Source organism: Triticum urartu, chromosome 5A, assembly GCF_056163025.1.
Source record: "Triticum urartu cultivar PI428250 chromosome 5A, HENAU_Tu73, whole genome shotgun sequence".
In the NCBI taxonomy this organism is placed as follows: Eukaryota; Viridiplantae; Streptophyta; class Magnoliopsida; order Poales; family Poaceae; genus Triticum; species Triticum urartu.
The window spans coordinates 218,889,723-218,909,346 of record NC_141877.1 but is presented as its reverse complement, the minus strand read 5'-3'; positions in this window follow the sequence as shown (position 1 = coordinate 218,909,346).

Below are 19,624 nucleotides of genomic sequence, written 5' to 3'. Positions count from 1 at the left end.
TGGTCTAGCAAATATTGTTCTAAAGGATCAGTAGGAGGCACGGCAATAGAAGCAAGACCAATAATTTCATCCTTACTAAGCAATTCTTTATCATGGGGTTGTCTATGAAATTTAGAGAAATTAAAATCATGAGACATATCCCCTAAACCAACAGTAACAATATCTTTCTCGCAGTTTATCTTAGCATTAATAGTGTTCAAGAAAGGTCTACCAAATATAATGGGACAAAATTTATCTTTTGGGGAACCAAGAACAAGAAAATCAGTAGGGTATTTAATTTTTCCACACAAGACTTCAACATCTCTAACGATCCCAATTGGTGAAATAGTATCCCTATTGGCAAGCTTAATAGTGACATCAATATCTTCTATCTCAGCAGGTGCAATATCCTTCATAATTTCTTCATACAAGGTATAAGTAATTGCACTCACACTAGCACCCACATCACATAAGACATGGTAACAATGATCTCCTATTTCAACAGAAACAACAGGCATGCCAACAATAGGTCTATGTTTATCTTTCATATCGGGTTTAGCAATTCTAGCAGCTTCATCACAGAAATAAATAACATGCCCATCAATATTATCAACCAAGAGATCTTTAACCATAGCAATACTAGGTTCAACTTTAATTTGCTCAGGGGGGTGTAGGTGTTCTAGTATAACTCTTATGAACCACAGTTGAAGCTTTAGCATGATCCTTTATTCTAATAGGAAAAGGTGGTTTCTCAATATAAGCAGTAGGAACAATAGGATCAACATTGTAAGTAATAGTTTCTTATTCAACTTTAATAGGTTCTACTACTTTAACTTCAATGGGAGGGTGATATTTAAACCACTTCTCCTTAGGGAGATCAACATGAGTAGCAAAAGATTCACAGAAAGAAGCTACTATCTCAGAGTCAAGTCCATATTTAGTGCTAAAAACACGAAAAGCATCGGTATCCATAAAAGATTTAACACAATCAAACTTAAGGTTTATACCTGATTCTTTACCTTCGTCGAGTTCCCAATATTCAGAGTTGCATTTAATTCTTTCCAATAAATCCCATTTGAATTCAATATCCTTCTTCATAGGAACTAGTACAAGAAGTATCGAGCATGGATCAATCATTATGAGAAAACCAAGCATAAAAATTTTGAATAATAATTTCTCTTGAGAGCTCATGATTGGGGCATGAATATAGCATTGGTTTAGGCCTCCCCCAAGCTTCAGCGATACTTTCTCCTTCACGAGGACAAAAATTATATATATAATTCCGATCACGATGAACTAGATGAAATAGGATAAAACTTCTGATAAAATTCCAATTTCAATCGGTTGGAGTTCCATGATCCAATATCATCACATAACCTATACCATGTCAATGCCTTTCCCTTCAAAGATAAAGGGAATACCTTCTTCTTGACAACATCCTCGGGCATACCTACAAGCTTAAATAATTCACAAACTTCATCCACATAGATTAGGTGCATATCAGGATGTAATGTTCCATCTCCTGCATAACGATTAGGTAGCAGTTTCTCTATCATACCCGAAGGAATTTCATAATAAATATTTTCAGTAGGTGCAGTAGGTTGAGGAGCAACTCTTTGCTCTTCCGGTCGAGGTGAAGATGCCTCGAACAAGCCCCTCAAAGGATTATTTTCCATACTAACAAGTGACAGTAAATTTCAGCACACTATATAAATTTTTCCTTACCAAAGGCGCTTCACTCCCCGGAAACAGTGCCAGAAAAGAGTCTTGATGACCCACAAGTATAGGGGATCTATCATAGTCCTTTCGATAAGTAAGAGTGTCGAACCCAACGAGGAGCAGAAGGAAATGACAAGCGGTTTTCAGCAAGGTATTCTCTGCATGCACTAAAATTATTGGTAACAGATAGTTCTATGATGAGATAATTCATAACGGGTAACAAGTAACAAAAGTATACAAGGTGCAGCAAGGTGGCCCAATCCTTTTTGTAGCAAAGGACAAGCCTGAACGAACTCTTATATAAAGCAAAGTGCTTCCCAGGACACATGGGAATTGTTGTCAAGTTAGTTTTCATCATGCTCATATGATTCGCGTTCGTAACTTTGATAATTTGATATGTGTTGGACCGGTGCTTGGGTGCTGCCCTTCCTTGGACAAGCCTCCCACTTATGATTAACCCCTCTGATACGTCTCCGTCATATCTACTTTTCCAAACACTTTTGCCCTCGTTTTGGACTCTAACTTGCAATGATTTGAATGGAACTAACCCGGACTGACACTGTTTTCAGCAGAATTATCATGGTGTTATTTATGTGCTGAAACAAAAGTTCTCGGAATGACCTGAAACTTCACGGAACACCTTTTCGGAAAATATAAAAAATCCTTGCAAAAGAGAAGGCCAAGGGGCCCACCACCTATCCACGAGAGTGGGGGGCACGCCCCCTACCTCTTGGGCCCCCTGGAGCTCCTCCGACTCCAACTCCAACTCTATATATTTGGTTTCGGGGAGAAAAAAATGAGAGAGAAGGATTCATCACGTTTTATGATACGGAGCCGCCGTCAAGCCCTAAAACATCTCGGGAGGGCTAATCTGGAGTCCGTTCGGGGCTCCGGAGAGGGGAATCCGTCGCCATCGTCATCATCAACCATCCTCCATCACCAATTTCATGATGCTCACCACCATGCATGAGTAATTCCATCATAGGCTTGCTGGACGGTGATGGGTTGGATGGGATCTATCATGTAATCGAGTTAGTTTTGTTAGGGTTTGATCCCTAGTATCCACTATGTTCTGAGATTGATGTTGCCATGACTTTGCTATGCTTAATGCTTGTCACTAGGGCCCGAGTGCCATGATTTCAGATCTGAACCTATTATGTTTTCATCAATATATGAGAGTTCTTGATCCTATCTTGCAAGTCTATAGTCACCTATTATGTGTTATGATCTGTTAACCCTGACGTGACAATAATCGGGATACTTACCGGTGATGACCATAGTTTGAGGAGTTCATGTATTCACTATGTGTTAATGCTTTGTTCTGGTACTCTATTAAAAGGAGGCCTTAATATCCCTTAGTTTCCGTAAGGACCCCGCTGCCACGGGAGGGTAGGACAAAAGATGTCATGCAAGTTATTTTCCATAAGCACGTATGACTATATTCAGAATACATGCCTACATTATATCAATGAACTGGAGCTAGTTCGGTGTCACCCTAGGTTATGATTGTTACATGATGAACCGCATCCGGCATAATTCTCCATCACTGATCCATTGCCTACGAGCTTTCCATATATTGTTCTTCGCTTATTTAATTTTCCGTTGCTATTGCTATCATCACTACAAAATACCAAAAACATTACTTTTGCTACTGTTACCTTTTGTTACCGTTACCACTACTATCATATTACTTTTCTACTAAACACTTTGCTGCGGATATAAAGTTTCCAAGTGTGGTTGAATTGACAACTCAGCTGCTAATACTTGATAATATTCTTTGGCTCCCCTTGTGTCGAATCAATAAATTTGGGTTGAATACTCTACCCTCGAAAATTGTTGCGATCCCCTATACTTGTGGGTTATCAAGACTATTTTTTGGCATCGTTGCCGAGGAGCATAGCTCTATTCTTTGAGTCACTTGGGATTTATATCTGCTTATCATTATGAAGAACTTGAGAGATCCAAAAACCAAGATTTATCCCTCAACTACGAGGGGAGGTAAGGAACTGCCATCTAGCTCTGCACTTGATTCACCTTCTGTTATGAGTAAGCTTGCGACACCTAAACCCGCTTCTGCTATTCGTTCTGATATGTCGCATGTTATTGATGATGCCACTTCTGCTATGCGTGATACTTATGATGAAACTACTTCTCTGCTTGATACTACTATGCCACTTGGTGAATTTCTTGATGAACAACTTGCTAGGGCTAGAGAGAATGAAAATGTTGAATCTGGTAATACTGATGAAATTGATGATGAAGACTTACCTGTTATTCCTAAGGGTTATGTTTTTGATAAAGAAGCTTCTTTAGCTATTTTTAGCTTGCAAATATAGATATGAACTCAAGAGGTTATTAGCTAAATAGAATCAGCAATCTCTAAATGCTAGAATGAAACCTGACCCTGCTTTTGCTACTTCACCTATCTGTGTTACCGATAAGGATTATGATTTCTCTGTTGATCCTGGTATAATTACTTTGGTTGAATCTGATCCTTTTCATGGCTATGAATCTGAAACTGTTGTGGCACATATTACTAAATTAAATGATATAGCTACCCTGTTCACTAATGATGAGAGAATTCATTACTTTTATATCCTTAAAATATTTCCATTCTCTTTAAAGGGTGATGCTCAGATATGGTTTAATTCTCTTGATCCTGGTTGTGTGCATAGTCCCCAGGATATGATTTATTACTTCTCTGCTAAATATTTCCCTGCTCATAAGAAACAAGCTGCTTTAAGGGATATATATAACTTTGTGCAAATTGAAGTAGAGAGTCTCCCACAAGCTTGGGGGAGGCTTCTCCAATTACTTAATGCTTTGCCTGATCATCCTCTTAAGAAAAATGAAATACTTGATACCTTTTATAATGGACTAACCGATGCTTCCAGAGATTACCTGGATAGTTGTGCTGGTTCTGTTTTCAGGGAAAGAACGCCGGATGAAGCTGAAATTCTATTGAATAATATGTTGGCAAATGATAATAATTGGACACTTCCTGAACCAGTTCCTGAACCAACTCCTGAGCCTATTCCTAAACCAACTCCAAAGAAAGAGGGGTATTCTATTTCTCAGTCCCGAAGATATGCAAGAGGCAAAGAAATATATGAAAGAAAAAGGTATTAAAGCTGAAGATGTTAAGAATTTACCTCCTATTGAAGAAATACATAGTCTTGATTTACCGTCTGTTGAAGAAAAACATGGTCTTGATAACCCAACATAGGTAGTAAAGGTAAATTCTCTGTATAGATACGATAAAGCTGAAATCCCATTTAATAAATTTGCTAGCCCATGCTTAGATGAGTTTGATAAATTTATGGCTAAGCAAGAAGATTTTAATGCTTATTTTGGTAGACAATTGAAATACAATTCAAATATGCTTGAACACTTGGGTGATTATATGGCTAATGTCAAAGGTGAACTTAAACTTATTAGTAAACATGCTTATATGGTTACCACTCAAGTAGAACAAGTAGTTAAGGCTCAAAATGATTTTCTCAATGAATTGAATAGTAAGAATAATGATTATGCTTTTAGAGTGGCTACTAGAACTGGTAGAATGACTCAGGAACCTTTGTATCCTGAAGGCCACCCTAAAAGAATTGAGCAAGATTCTCAGAGAAATAGTGTGGATGCACCTAGTCCTTCTAATAGGAAGAAAAAGGAAAATGATAGGACTTTGCATGCTTCTAGTGAACCTATTACTGAAACACCTGAGAATCCAAATGATATTTCTATCTCTGATGCTGAAACACAATCTGGTAATGAACTTGAAACTAGTGATAATGTTAATAAAAATGTTCATGATGATGCTCAACCAAGTAATGATAATGATATAGAAATTGAACCTGCTGTTGATCTTGATAACCCACAATCAAAGAATCAACATTATGATAAGAAAGACTTTGTTGCTAGGAAACATGGAAAAGAAAGAGAGCCTTGGGTTCAGAAACCCATGCATTTTCCTCCCAAACCATCCAACAAAAAGGATGATGAGGATTTTGAGCGCTTTGTTGAAATGATTAGACCTATCTTTTTGCGTATGCGATTAACTGTTATGCTCAAAATGAATCCTTGTGCTAAATACATGAAAGAAATTGTCGCTAATAAAAGAAAGATACCAGAAGCTGAAATTTCCACCATGCTTGCTAATTATACGTTTGAGGGTGGAATACCAAAGAAACTTGGAGATCCAGGAGTACCCACTATACCATGCTCCATTAAAAGAAACTATGTTAAAACTACTTTATGTGATCTTGGAGCCGGTGTTAGTGTTATGCCTCTCTCTTTATATCGTAGACTTGATTTGAATAAGTTGACACCTACTAAAATATCTTTGCAAATGGCCGATAAATTCAACTGCTATACCTGTCGGTATTTGTGAGGATGTGCCTGTTGTAGTTGCAAACGTTACTATTTTAACGGACTTTGTTATTCTTGATATTCCCGAGGACGATAGTATGTCTATTATTCTTGGAAGACCCTTTTTCAATACTGCAGGGGCTGTTATTGATTGCACTAAAGGCAATGTCACTTTTCATGTTAATGGTAATGAGCATACGGTACACTTTCCGAGGAAACAACCTCAAGTCCACAGTATCAATTCTATTGGAAAAATTCCATCGATTAAATTTGGAGGTTTTGAATTTACTCTTCCTACTTTCAAGAAGAAATATGATATTCTTATTATTGGGGATGTGCATATCCCCGTTGAGGTAACATAGTGTTATTCGAAATTTCTCCGGTTCCATGTTATTCGGAATGAGTTTGTTAACAAGACCTGATCAACCTTGTTAGTGAATTCCTTTTGATGAGCATGAGATGGATGAAACTAGAAGGGACAACCTTCTGTACCCCACTTTTACTTTCTGTTATTTATATTAAATAAAATAAAAATAAGTATTTTTCTGTCTGTTATCTGATTATCCGTGCAATATAAAAATACCCCTAAAATAAAAGTTCTCCAAATGCCCTGAAATTTAAATATGATTTTTTCTAGAATATTTGAGAATATTTGGCACTGAGAACACAGCAGGGGGGTCATGCACCTGGCCACGAGGGTGGAGGGCGCGCCCTACCCCCCTAGGCACGCCCCCCTGCCTCGTGGGCCCACGGTGGCCCTCCTCCACTTATCCTTTCACCCACACACTCCTTCCTCCCACAAACACGAATAACCAGCTCAAGCACGAGTTCAAGCTTGTTTTGGTGCCATTTTTGATCTCCTTGCTCAAAGCACCTCTCACAAAACTGCTTGGGGAGATTGTTCCTTGGTATGTGACTCCTCCATTGGTCCAATTAGTTTTTGTTCTAGTACTTTATTCATTGCAAATTTGTTCTGCCTAGGTGACCATGTTCTTGAGCTTGCATGTCAAATTTATATGGTTCCAAGTAATTTTGATGCATGATATAGGCTCTAGGCACTTGTAGGAGTAGTTGCTATCAATATTATTGAGTTTGGTTTACTTTTATTTTGAAGTTACTAAAAATTTCAGAATTTTTCAGAAAATAATGAAGAGACTTTTGAGGGGCTCAACGAGTCGAAGCTTGAAGGAAAAGGCACAGAAACCCAAGTATAATCTGCCTCGTACCGCGGAGGTTCGGTCGTGTGAATGGCCTTCTGATGATTTCTTGAGAGCGCCTGGGATTTATGAAGATTTTTATGAATTTGCTAAGAATGCAGGCCTCACCGCTTTCCTCCACGACCAACGTGATCAGTATCTCCTACTCACAAATATCTTTGTGCAAAACTTTCATTTCCATTCTAAGAGCTCACCACCTACGGTGGAGTTTTATTTATATGATGAGCATAAGGAGATGTCACTTTATGATTTTTGTCGGGTTTGTTTGGTCCCTTTCGAGGGCACGACAGAGGAACCACATCGCAGCGATGTGGATGGTTTTATTGATATCATCACTGTAGGGGAAACAAGGAAGGTTTCCCATGCACGAATCACTAGCATACATTTTCCTGTTTTACGCTATTTTGCATTATTTGCTAGTCGTTGCTTAATTGGTCGCGGAAACTATGGAAACCTTAGTGTTCCTGATATTATTATTTTGCTCCACAGTTTATTCAGTGATAATTCTGTTAGTATGGGCGGCATTATTGCTAATAAGTCTGAACCGTACAAAGGGCCCCATCTTTAGAGGCATCTATGCTTCACGCCTAGCTGCACATTTTAACATACCTATTAGGCATTATGAGAAGGAAGAAAAAGTGTTGCCTCGTGTTTATTTAGATTATAAGAGTATGGTGGCACATGATTTTATTGTTAAGAATAGGGAAGGAGAGCTTAAATACAAATTGTTCTTTGATAAACATCATCCTGAGACTATTACCCTGCCTGCTCCTTCCTTGTTTGATTTATCTACATGCCAGTACCTTGTTCCGTTGGAGGCTATTCACGTCTATTGGAACCCTACATCAGCCACAGAGCCAGAGCCGAAACCACAAGTTGATCCTCCATGATAGTCTAATTACCAGTGGGATCCGGAGATGATTGCCAACCAGTGGCAATCGGAGTCTTCTTCTGCGCAGTACGACCCCGACTACTATTATGGATATCCGCCAGGCCAGCCGTGGCCATAGACCAACTTAGGCCAAAAGCCTAAGCTTGGGGGAGTACGTATTTCCCACCAACATTACATTTATGTTCACACACTCATTGCTAGATGTCGGTGCTCATACTTTTTCATTGTATCATCCATGCTAGTTTACTTTCCTTTTTATGCTTTCTTCTTGTGTAGTTGTAGCTTTTAATTAGTTTACCTTCCATGCTTGTAGTAGTAATTAAAAAGAAAACCAAAAACGATTTCATGTTCTGCTTTTGCTTGTTGGGAACTTTCCCGTGTAAATAGTTTTATTTCTTTTATTTTCTTTGGGGGTCGATAGGAGAAGACCATGATTAAATTGTTGAAGTGGCTGTTATATGCATAATTGTTGATCTGACAAAAGAGCCCATATTGCCTTGTCTTCTCCTGTTTATTGAATGCTTGCAGATTCCAGCTTAGTCTAATGCATGTGCACTATTATTATTATTCACATCGTTCGGTCGTGCAAGTGAAAGGAAATTATGACGATATATGATGGACTGACTGAGACGAGAAAAGCTGGTATGAACTCGACCTCTTTTGTTTTTGTAAATATGATTAGTTCATCATTCCTGATTCGGCCTATTATGAATAAACATGTTTGCAATGACAACTAGAGATCATAGTTCTTGTGCCATGCTTGATTAGCTATGAGTTATAATGGTTTACCTTGTGTGCCAACATGCTATTAAGATGGTTATGATGTGGTATGATGGGGTGGTATCCTCCTTTGAATGATTTAAGTGACTTGACTTGGCACATGTTCACGCATGTAGTTGGAACAAATCAACATAGCCTTCACGATATTTATGTTCATGGTGGATTATATCCCACTCATGCTTGCATCCAATGTTTATTAATTTTAATGCATGTACATGGCTGTTGTCGCTCTCTAGTTGGTCGCTTCCCAGTCTTTTGCTAGCCTTCACTTGTACTAAGCGGGAATACTGCTTGTGCATCCAATCCCTTAAACCCCAAAGTTATTCCAGATGAGTCCACTATACCTTCCTATATGCGGTATCTACCTGCCGTTCCAAGTAAATTTGTATATGCCAAACTCTAAACCTTCAAATAAACATTCTGTTTTGTATGCTCGAATAGCTCATGTATCAACCAAGGCTGTCCTTATCTTCCGTGTTAGGCGGGTTATTCTCAAGAGTGGACTCCGCTCCTCACTCATGAGAAAATGGCTGGTCACCGGGATGCCCAGTCCCATGCTTTATGCAAACTAAATCAAAATTAATTGCAAACAAAACTCCCCCTGGGACCTGATGTATGTTGGAGGCACTCGTTGTTTCGAGCAAGCCATGGATTGATGCTTGTTGGTGGAGGGGGAGTATAAACTTTACCATTCTGTTTGGCAACCGCCTATAATGTGTGTAGCATGGAAGATATCGCCATCTCTTGGTTGTTATGTTGACAATGAAAGTATACCGCTCAAAATATTATTCATCTTTGTTTCAAAACCGAGCTCTGGCACCTCTATAAATCCCTGCTTCCCTCTGTGAAGGGCCTATCTATTTACTTTTATGCTAAGTCATCATCCTCTTATTGAAAAGCATCAGTTGGAGAGCACCGCTGTCATTTGCATTCATTATTGTTAGTTTACATTGGGTATGACTTGACTGGATCTCTTTTACCATGAATTACAATGTCTAGTCAGTCCTTGATCTTAAAAGGTGCTCTGCATTTATGTTTTGCGGTCTCAGAAAGGGCTAGCGAGATACCATCTTGTTATATCATATTATGATTGTTTTGAGAAAGTGTTGTCATCCAAAATTTATTATTATTGCTCACTAGTTGATTATGCCATTGATATGAGTAAATTTGAGACCTAAGCGTTATTGTGAATGTGGTTAGTTATAATTTTTTCTGAGAACTTGAATGCTGGCTTTACATATTTACAACAACAAGAGCAAACGGAGTTTGTAAAAATTTTCTTTATCACTTTCAGTTTGTCAACTGAAATGCTTGAGGACAAGCAAAGGTTTAAGCTTGGGGGAGTTGATACGTCTCCGTTGTATCTACTTTTCCAAACACTTTTGCCCTTATTTTGGACTCTAACTTGCATGATTTGAATGGAACTAACCCGGACTGACGTTGTTTTCAGCAGAATTATCGTGGTGTTATTTATGTGCAGAAACAAAAGTTCTCGGAATGACCTGAAACTTCACGGAACACCTTTTTGGAAAATATAAAAAATCCTTGCAAAAGATGAAGGCCAGGGGGCCCACCACCTGTCCACGAGGGTGGGGGCGCTCCTGCCCCCCTAGGGCGCGCCCCCTTCCTCGTGGGCCCCCTGGAGCTCCTCCGACTCCAACTCCAACTCTATATATTTGGTTTTGGGGAGAAAAAATCAGAGAGAAGGATTCATCACGTTTTACGATACGGAGCCGCCGCCAAGCCCTAAAACCTCTCAGGAGGGCTGATCTGGAGTCCGTTCGGGGCTCCGGAGAGGGGAATCCGTCGCCATCGTCATCATCAACCATCCTCCATCACCAATTTCATGATGCTCATCGCCGTGTGTGAGTAATTCCGGTGAACGTCAACTTCTGGGAAATGACTTGATCACAGAGGCAGAGGAGATGTGCAAAGTCATTCATGATAACCTCAAAGCAGCGCAATCGCGCCAGAAGAGCTACTATGATAGTAAGCATCGTGATTTGGCTTTCGAGATCGGAGATCATGTTTACCTCCGCGTCTCTCCAATGAAAGGTACTCGTCGCTTCGGTATCAAAGGGAAGCTTGCCCCTAGATACGTGGGTCCTTTCAAGATCGTCAGCAAGAGAGGCGATCTCGCCTATCAACTCGAGCTTCCTTCAAACTTTGCAAATGTGCACGACGTGTTCCATGTCTCTCAGCTCCGCAAGTGCTTCAAGACTCCTGACCGCACCGTCAACTTCGAAGTCATTGATCTCCAAGAAGACCTTTCTTATCGTGAGCACCTCGTTGCTATTCTTGAAGAAACTGAGCACAAGACTCGCAATAAGTCAATCAAATTCCTCAAAGTCAAGTGGCCACACCATTCCGACCGTGAAGCCACCTGGGAACGCGAGGATCACCTCCGTTCTAAGTACCCAGCGTTTTTCCAGTCCTAGATCTCGGGACGAGATCCTTTCGTAGTGGTGGAGTGTTGTAACACCCTGGATGTAATTTACCTTATCTGTACTCCAACTCTTGCCGTTTCTGGCCTAAGTTACTTTATTTTCCTCGGGTTCGGGTTTTTGTCTCCGTGTGTTGTTGCCTTTGTCATGCATCTCATATCATGTCATCATGTGCATTGCATTTGCATACGTATTCGTCTCATGCATTCGAACATTTTCCCCGTTGTCCATTTTGCATTCCGGTGCTCCTATCTCCTCCGGTGGTCCTTTCTACCTCTTTTCGTGTGTGGAGGTTAAACATTTCTGGATTGGACCGAGACTTGCCAAGCGGTCTTGGTTTACTACCGGTAGACCGCCTATCAAGTTTTGGGCCATTTGGACTTCGTTTGATACTCCAACGCTTAACCGTGGGACCGAGAAGGCCTCGTTTGTGTTGCAGCCCAACACCCTTCCAATTTGGCCCAAAACCCACCTAAACCCTCTCCATCATATAGAGCATTCGATCACGATCGCGTGGCCGAAAACCGCACTCCATTTGGAGCTTCCTAGCTCCTCCTACCTATAAAACTAGACCTCCCCCCGAAATTTCGGGTCAAAACACCTCTAACCCTAGTCTCTTTCGTCCTCCGCGCCGCCGGACAAAATCCGGACGGCCGGACAAGGTCCGCCACCGCCCGCAGCCTGTCAGGGGCCGCCACATCGCCTACACCGCCGTCCCGCCGACACGGCCCGCCGCAGCCCACGGCCGGCCCGCCCGAGCCGTCCTGGGCCCGAGCGCACCGTGAGCCGCGCGCCGCCCGCCCGCGTTCTTCTTCACCCGCGCCGGCGAGCTCCTAGCTCCGGCCACCGCCTGCCATCGCCGCCGGCGGAGCCGACCTCGCCGTCCTCCGCCGAGCCCCGCCGGTGACGCCGCTCCTTGCCGGGGAAGTGCCACCGCGTCGCCCGAGTCCAAGTCCGGCCATCTCCTCTCCGTCCTCCTCTTCCCGGCCGGCCACCGGAGCGCCAAGTCCGGCGACGACCCTCCTCTCCGGTGAACCTTGACGCGCCGGTGAACAGTAACCGCCAGAACCGGCCTCGGTTCGCGCGCCCGCGAGGAACCCTAGATCTGGAATTGGGTTGACTTTCCCCTCTCTCCTTTATTTTTTTTGCAAACTTTGGCATGTCGTATCTTTGCATCCTTAGCTCCGATTAGTGCGTGTAGCATATCAAAATGTTCGCCTCGACGAGTACATCATTTCATCTCATTGCATCATTTTCATTTGAGCTCATCTTGATGCCCGAAATGCTGTTGGAAAAGGGCTATGTGATAAATTTCTCAGATATGTTTCATCAAATAGCTTTTTGTCATTTTTTCCATGATTAATGTGTGCATGCTATGATCCTGAGCTCTACATGTGTTTTGTTATATGCCATGCCATCTTTACAGAGGTTCTTACCATGTATTTTTGTGACATTTGTGGTGACTAGAACAAGCTTGCAAAGTAGCGTAATCGGTAATGCTGATTTCAGGGACTTAGAATTTCACTAAGTCCTTGTTCTGTTTTTTCATTATGCCATATGTTCATGTTGTTTCCTAGTGATCCGTGCCTCTTTTGAGGATGACCATTAAGGATGTTTTGTTAACCTTGTGGTGCTCTATCCATCCATGTCTTTTTTTGCATTTATGGATCACCCTAGCTTGAGTCAATCGAGATCTACTTTTGCTATTTCGTGAATCCTGACAGATTGTTGACATGACTAGCGATTGTGCCGAGGATGTTGCTATTGATCCGTGCATGCTATGTTGTTGTTATTGCCATGTCTAGCTTCTGTGTTATGTATTCTTGATGTGTGTATGCTTAGTTTGTCATGCCATGCTCTGTAGTGAGTGCATCGAGCTCGTAAACATGCCTACTCGTTAACTGATGTGCATGCTCCAATTTTTCACTAAGTCCGAAATCTGTTTATGTTTTTGCCATGTTCACATGCTTGCAATTGTATTTTCTGATCCCTTTTGGCTCAAGGTCACTAAGGGACTTTTGTTAAGTTCTTTGAGTAGCTTCATTCCATGCCTTGATTTGCCATGTTAAGTTCCTGTAGCATGTATTTTGTTGTCATGTTTGAGTGCTATAGCATATTTATCTTGATGCATTTAGTTGGTCATTTGCTGATTATCGCAGACCGGTGCCATATTTGTTTTGCTTGCCATTTCCAAACCGTGCATCCGATTCCAGTGATCTTTATATCGATTTCAACCAAAATCACCTCACCTTTCCAGTGGCACTCTTGGATTTCCAAGTTGAGGCCAGGTTCAATTATTCCTTGTCAAATCTTGCATATGCATCGCATATCGCATCCCGCATATCATACCATGTTTGCATCATGTTGTTTGAGCATTGCACGTGGTTGATTGTGTTCCGTTTGCTTGTTGTTCTTGTTTGGGTAGAGCCAGGAGACGAGTTCGCGAATGAGGAGCCCGTTGAGTTCTCTTATGAGGATCAAGTCAACTCTGACAACTTTGCAGGCAAGATGAGCATACCCTCGAAATCACTTCTATCTTTGCTTGCTAGATGCTCGCTCTTTTGCTATGCCTATGCTATGATACCTACCACTTGATTATCATGCCTCCCAAATTGCCATGTCAAACCTCTAACCCACCATGTCCTAGCAAACCATTGATTGGCTATGTTACCGCTTTGCTCAGCCCCTCTTATATCGTTGCTAGTTGCAGGTGAAGATTGGAGATCGTTCCTTGTTGGAACATTGGTTATTGTTGGGATATCACTATATTAACTTGTTATCTTAATGCACCTATATACTTGGTAAAGGGTGGAAGGCTCGGCCTTATGCCTAGTGTTTTGTTCCACTCTTGCCGCCCTAGTTTCCGTCATATCGGTGTTATGTTCCCGGATTTTGCGTTCCTTACGCGGTTGGGTTATAATGGGAACCCTTCACAGTTCGCCTTGAATAAAACTCTTCCAGCAATGCCCAACATTGGTTTTACCATTCGCCACCTAGCCTTTTCCCTTGGGTTTCGCGGACTCAAGGGTCATCTTTATTTAACCCCCCCCCCCCGGGCCAGTGCTTCTCTAAGTGTTGGTCCAATTGAGCGATGTCCGGGGCTACCAGGGGCAACTCTGGGCTGGCCTACCCGACGTCTTGCTCATCCGGCGTACCCTGAGAACGAGATATGTGCAGCTCCTATCGGGATTTGTCGGCACATCTGGGTGGTGTTGCTGGTTTAGTTTTACCATTGTCGAGGATGTCTTGTAACCAGGATGCCGAGCCTGATCGGAATGTCTCGAGAGAAGGAATATCCTTCGTTGACTGTGAGAGCTTGTGATGGGCTAAGTTGGGACTCCTCTGCAGGGATTTGAACTTTCGAAAGCCGTGTCCGCGGTTATGGCTAGATGGGAATTTGTTAATGTCCGGTTGTACATAACTTGAAACTTAACTTAATTAAACTGAATCAACCGCGTGTGTAACCATGATGGTCTCTTCTCGGCAGATTCCGGGAAGTGAGCACGGTGTTGGAGTAATGCTTGACGTAGGTTGTTCTAGGGTCACTTCTTGATCATAGTTGTTCGACCGTGCTTTTGCCTTCTCTTCTCGCTCTCTTTTGCGAACAGGTTAGCCACCATATATGCTAGTCGCTTGCTACAGCTCCACATATTACCTTGCCTTTACCTATAAGCTTAAATAGTCTTGATCGCGAGGGTGCGAGATTGCTGAGTCCCCGTGACTCATAGATTACTTCCAAAACCAGATGCAGGAACCGATGATACCGTTCCAGAAGATGCGCGTGAGCTCAAGTGGGAGTTCGATGAAGACTCTCGTCGTTACTATGTGTCTTTCCCAGATGATCAGTAGTGGTGCCTAGTTGGGGCGATCGGGGACCGTGTCGCATGTGGGGGTTGATCTTTATTTTGGTACCGTAGTCGGGCCATGAGTGTATTGGATGATTGTAATGTTATTCATGTATTTGTGTGACGTGGCGAGTGTAAGCCAACTATGTACCTTTTCCCCTTTTATCTATTTACATGAGTTGTTGTGAAGATTACCTTACTTGCGACATTGCTTTCAATGTGGTTATGCCTCTAAGTCGTGCTTCGACACGTAGGATATATAGCCGCATCGAGGGCGTTGCAAGTTGGTAATCAGAGCCTTCCCCGACCTTAGGAGCCCCCTGCTTAATCGAATCGTTGGCGTTGTTGAGTCTAGAAAAATGTTTTGAGTCATTTACGATTTATATATCGGAGAGTTTAGGAATTCTTTTTACTCCCCAGTCCCTTCATCGCTCTGGTAAGGCATCCTGACATAGAGTTTTGACTCTTCTCTTCTCAAATTTCACTAAAAAAAATTTAGGATCACGCGGGTATCTTGGAATCATTCTGATCGATTTGTGACGAGAACATTGTTCTTGGTGCCTCCTGTCATTTAGGGGTTGTGGCAGTGTCCCGGGGAGTTGAGCTCCGAGGTGTTGTCGTCACAATTTTATCGTTGAGATTCTGGAATACCTGAGTTTCGCCGACATCGAAAATCTCTTTTATGCAGTTGTTGGTGAGATAACCTCAACGCCACCCAGTACTGGGGCAGGACTTCGGGAGTATTGCCATAACTTGTATAACGGATGCTTTTCGAAGGTTGAGGTAGATGATTTCCGAAGTTTTTCTCGGTTATGTGTTGAAGGATGGATACAGCTAGATGTAGGATTTGCTAGATTTGGGTGAGATATTATGCTTCCCCTGTATCCCCAACACCTGATTGCATAACCGGAAAGGTTCGGGAGTTTCATAGGTGGGAATTCTTGTAGCTCTAGTTCTTCTTCCGCAGATATTTGGTTTGGGATTGGGTAATCCTCACCAAGTATTCGTTCTTGTCCGTACCTTGTTGTTTTTCTTCTACCTCAATTCTAAGTGGCTTCTCAATTTATGGATATGTGACCATTTCAATTGGAATGCATTCGTTCATTTGGTTCGGATGTGAAGACTTTATGTTGCAATTTCAACTCGTTTGATTCAGCTTCAATATTTGTCTGTCAATGTGCTAATGGATGTCAACCTCTTCAGGATGGCTCCTCCAACGCGCACGACTCCGAATCCTGATCTGCCACCACCACCTCCACCTCCGGAGGCATGGCAAGCTGTGATGGCCGCTACCAATGCAAACACGCAGCTGATCATGCAACTTCTTTAAGAGCGCAACCAAGGGAACCAGGGCCATGGCAACAATCAGAATCAGTTTGCTACACTCAACCAGTTCCTCGCTAATCAGCCAAAGACCTTCAGCAATTGTGTTGAGGCAACAGACGTCAATGATTGGCTCGTGGACATATGCAAGCATTTCGAGTGCAGTAACGTCAGGCATGAGGACTTTGTCAAGTTCGCTTCCTTCCAACTCAAAGACCAAGCTGCAGAATGGTTTCAGCAGTACAAAGATTCCAGAGGAGGCCGTGTGATTACCTGGGATGAATTCCGTCAAGACTTCAAAGCTCATCATATTCCTCAGAGCGTGGTTGAAAGCAAGTGTGAGGAATTCCGCAACCTGAAGCAAGGCACTATGTCTGTTTACGAATACAGCAAGATGTTTCAGAAGCTCGCCCATTTTGCTAAGCAAGACGTCCCTGAGGAGAAGAGCATGATATACCAGTTCAAGGGTGGTCTCAGGGAAGAAATCCAGCTAGCTCTCGTCCTCTTTGAGCCCAAGAGGTACGATGAGTTTTACAACATGGCAATGAAGCAAGAGACTACTCAACTGAAGTGCGATGCTTCCAAGAAGCGAGTCAGAGATGCTACTCCTTCTTCCTCAACTCAAGTGGCTAAGCAGCAGAAGTATTGGCTTCCTCCTCCTCCGTTCCGTCAGCCTTATCAGCAGAAGAGCAAAGGTGGCAGTGGATCTTCCCACCCACCCAACCCTGGCTTTCAGAAAAAGACTTCGTCTCAAGCTCCAAGATCGAGTGCTCCGTATCACCGTCCGCTCTTGGAGGTCACGTGCAACAAGTGCCAATAGAAGGGTCAGTATGCCAACAAATGCTTCAATCAGAGGCGTTTCCCTCCTCCTCCTCCTGTGAGATCTGCAAGTACAGCTGTGGTCAAGCATAACCCCAAGTCTGCTAAGGTCAACTTGTTGAACGCAGCTCAGGTAAAGAACTCGCCAGATGTGATTATGGGTAACCTTTCTGTTAATGACATTCCCGCAAGAGTTCTTTTTGATACTGGTGCATCTTTGTCATTTTTATCGAAGCCTTTTGCATCCATGCATGATGTGCATACTATTGATTTGCCTAAGCCGATAGCGGTTTCTTCTCTGGGTTTGTTCATGAACACCAAAATGATGGCTCCGGATGTTACTATGACGTTGGGTGACTACAAGTTTCTTTCTTCTCCAATGGACCTTGGTAACTCGGATATTGATCTTATTCTTGGTATGGATTGGCTTTCTAAGAACAAGGCTCAGCTTGATTGTGCTGCCAGGCAGATTCAATTGACTCATTCGTTTGAGGATGTAATTATCTTTGCCGCAAGGGATGATACCATTCGTCTGTTTTCTCTCAATGAGAAGGATGAGATGGAGGTCATCTCGCAAATTCCAGTCGTTTGCGAATATCAAGACGTTTTTCCAGAAGAGCTTCCAGGAATGCCTCCGCACCGGCAAGTTGAATTTGTCATCGATCTTGAGCCTGGTACGGAACCTGTTTGCAAACGTCCTTATGAGCTTGGACCTGAAGAGTTGAAGGAGCTGAAGAAGCAACTCGATATTCAAGGGCGAATGGGTCTCATCCGACCTAGTTCTTCTCCGTGGGGTTTTGGAGTTCTTTTTGTGAAGAAGAAGAAGGATGGAACGGGCCGACTTTATGTTGACTACCGTCCATTGAACAAGAAGACTATAAAGAACAAGTACCCACTTCCCAACATCAACGAGCTGTTTGAACAACTCAAAGGTGCTCAGGTGTTCTCCAAGCTTGATCTCCGTATGGGCTATCACCAGATCCGAATTCGTGAGCAAGATATTCCCAAGACGGCTTTGAGAACAAGCTATGGTTCGTATGAATACACTATCATGTCTTTTGGCCTCGTCAACGCTCCTCCGACTTCCTCTCGCATGATGAACTTCATCTTCAATCCCTACACAAATGACTTCGTCTTGGTCTACCTCCATGACATTTTGGTCTTTTCAAAGAACAAGGAAGATCATGCCAAGCACTTGCGTTTAGTGCTCGATAAGCTCAGAGAACATCAGTTCTACGCCAAGTTCTCAAAGTGCGAGTTTTGGCTCGATGAGGTTCTCTATCTTGGGCATATCATCTCTGCCAAGGGCATAGCGGTGAATCCTGAGAAGGTGTCTGCAATTGTGAATTGGGAACCACCTCAGAACGTGAAACAACTCCGCAGCTTCCTTGGTCTCGCTAGCTACTGTCGAAGGTTCATTGAGAATTTCTCAAAGATCGCGAAGCCGCTTTCCAACCTTCTCTAGAAGCACGTGAAGTATGTTTGGTCTCCTGAATGTGACGTCGCTTTCAACACCCTGAAAGAGAAGTTAGTCACTGCTGCAGTTCTGACTCCTCCTGATGAATCCAAACCGTTCGAGGTCTTCTACGATGCCTCTCTTCAAGGTCTTGGTGCAGTGTTGATGCAAGAGAAGAAAGTTGTGGCTTATACTTCTCGCCAGTTGAAGCCCAACGAGAAGAACTACCCCACTCAAGACCTCGAGTTGGCGGCAGTTGTGCATGCTCTTTTGACTTGGAGACATCTCCTATTGGGAAGAAAAGTGGACATCTTCACTGACCACAAGAGTCTCAAGTACATCTTCACTCAGCCTAATCTCAACCTCAGGCAGACTCGTTGGGTCGAAATGATTCAAGAGTATAATCCGAGTATCGAATATACTCCAGGCAAGGTCAATGTAATTGCTGACGCATTGAGCAGGAAGGCTTACTGCAACAGTTTAATTCTCAAGCCTTACCAACCCGAGCTTTGTGAAGCTTTCCGCAAACTCAATTTGCTAGTTGTTCCTCAAGGTTTCCTCGCCAACCTTCAAGTCACTCCTATTTTGGAAGATCAGATTCGCGAGGCTCAACTTCTTGATGCTATGGTGAAGAAGGTGAAGATTGGGATTGCCAAGAGTCAATCCAAGTACAAGTGCTATCGCCTTGATGACAAGGATACTCTCTTCTTTGGGGATCGCATTGTTGTCCCTAAAGGTGACCTTCGTAAAGTCATTATGAACGAGGCTCACAATTCACTCCTCTC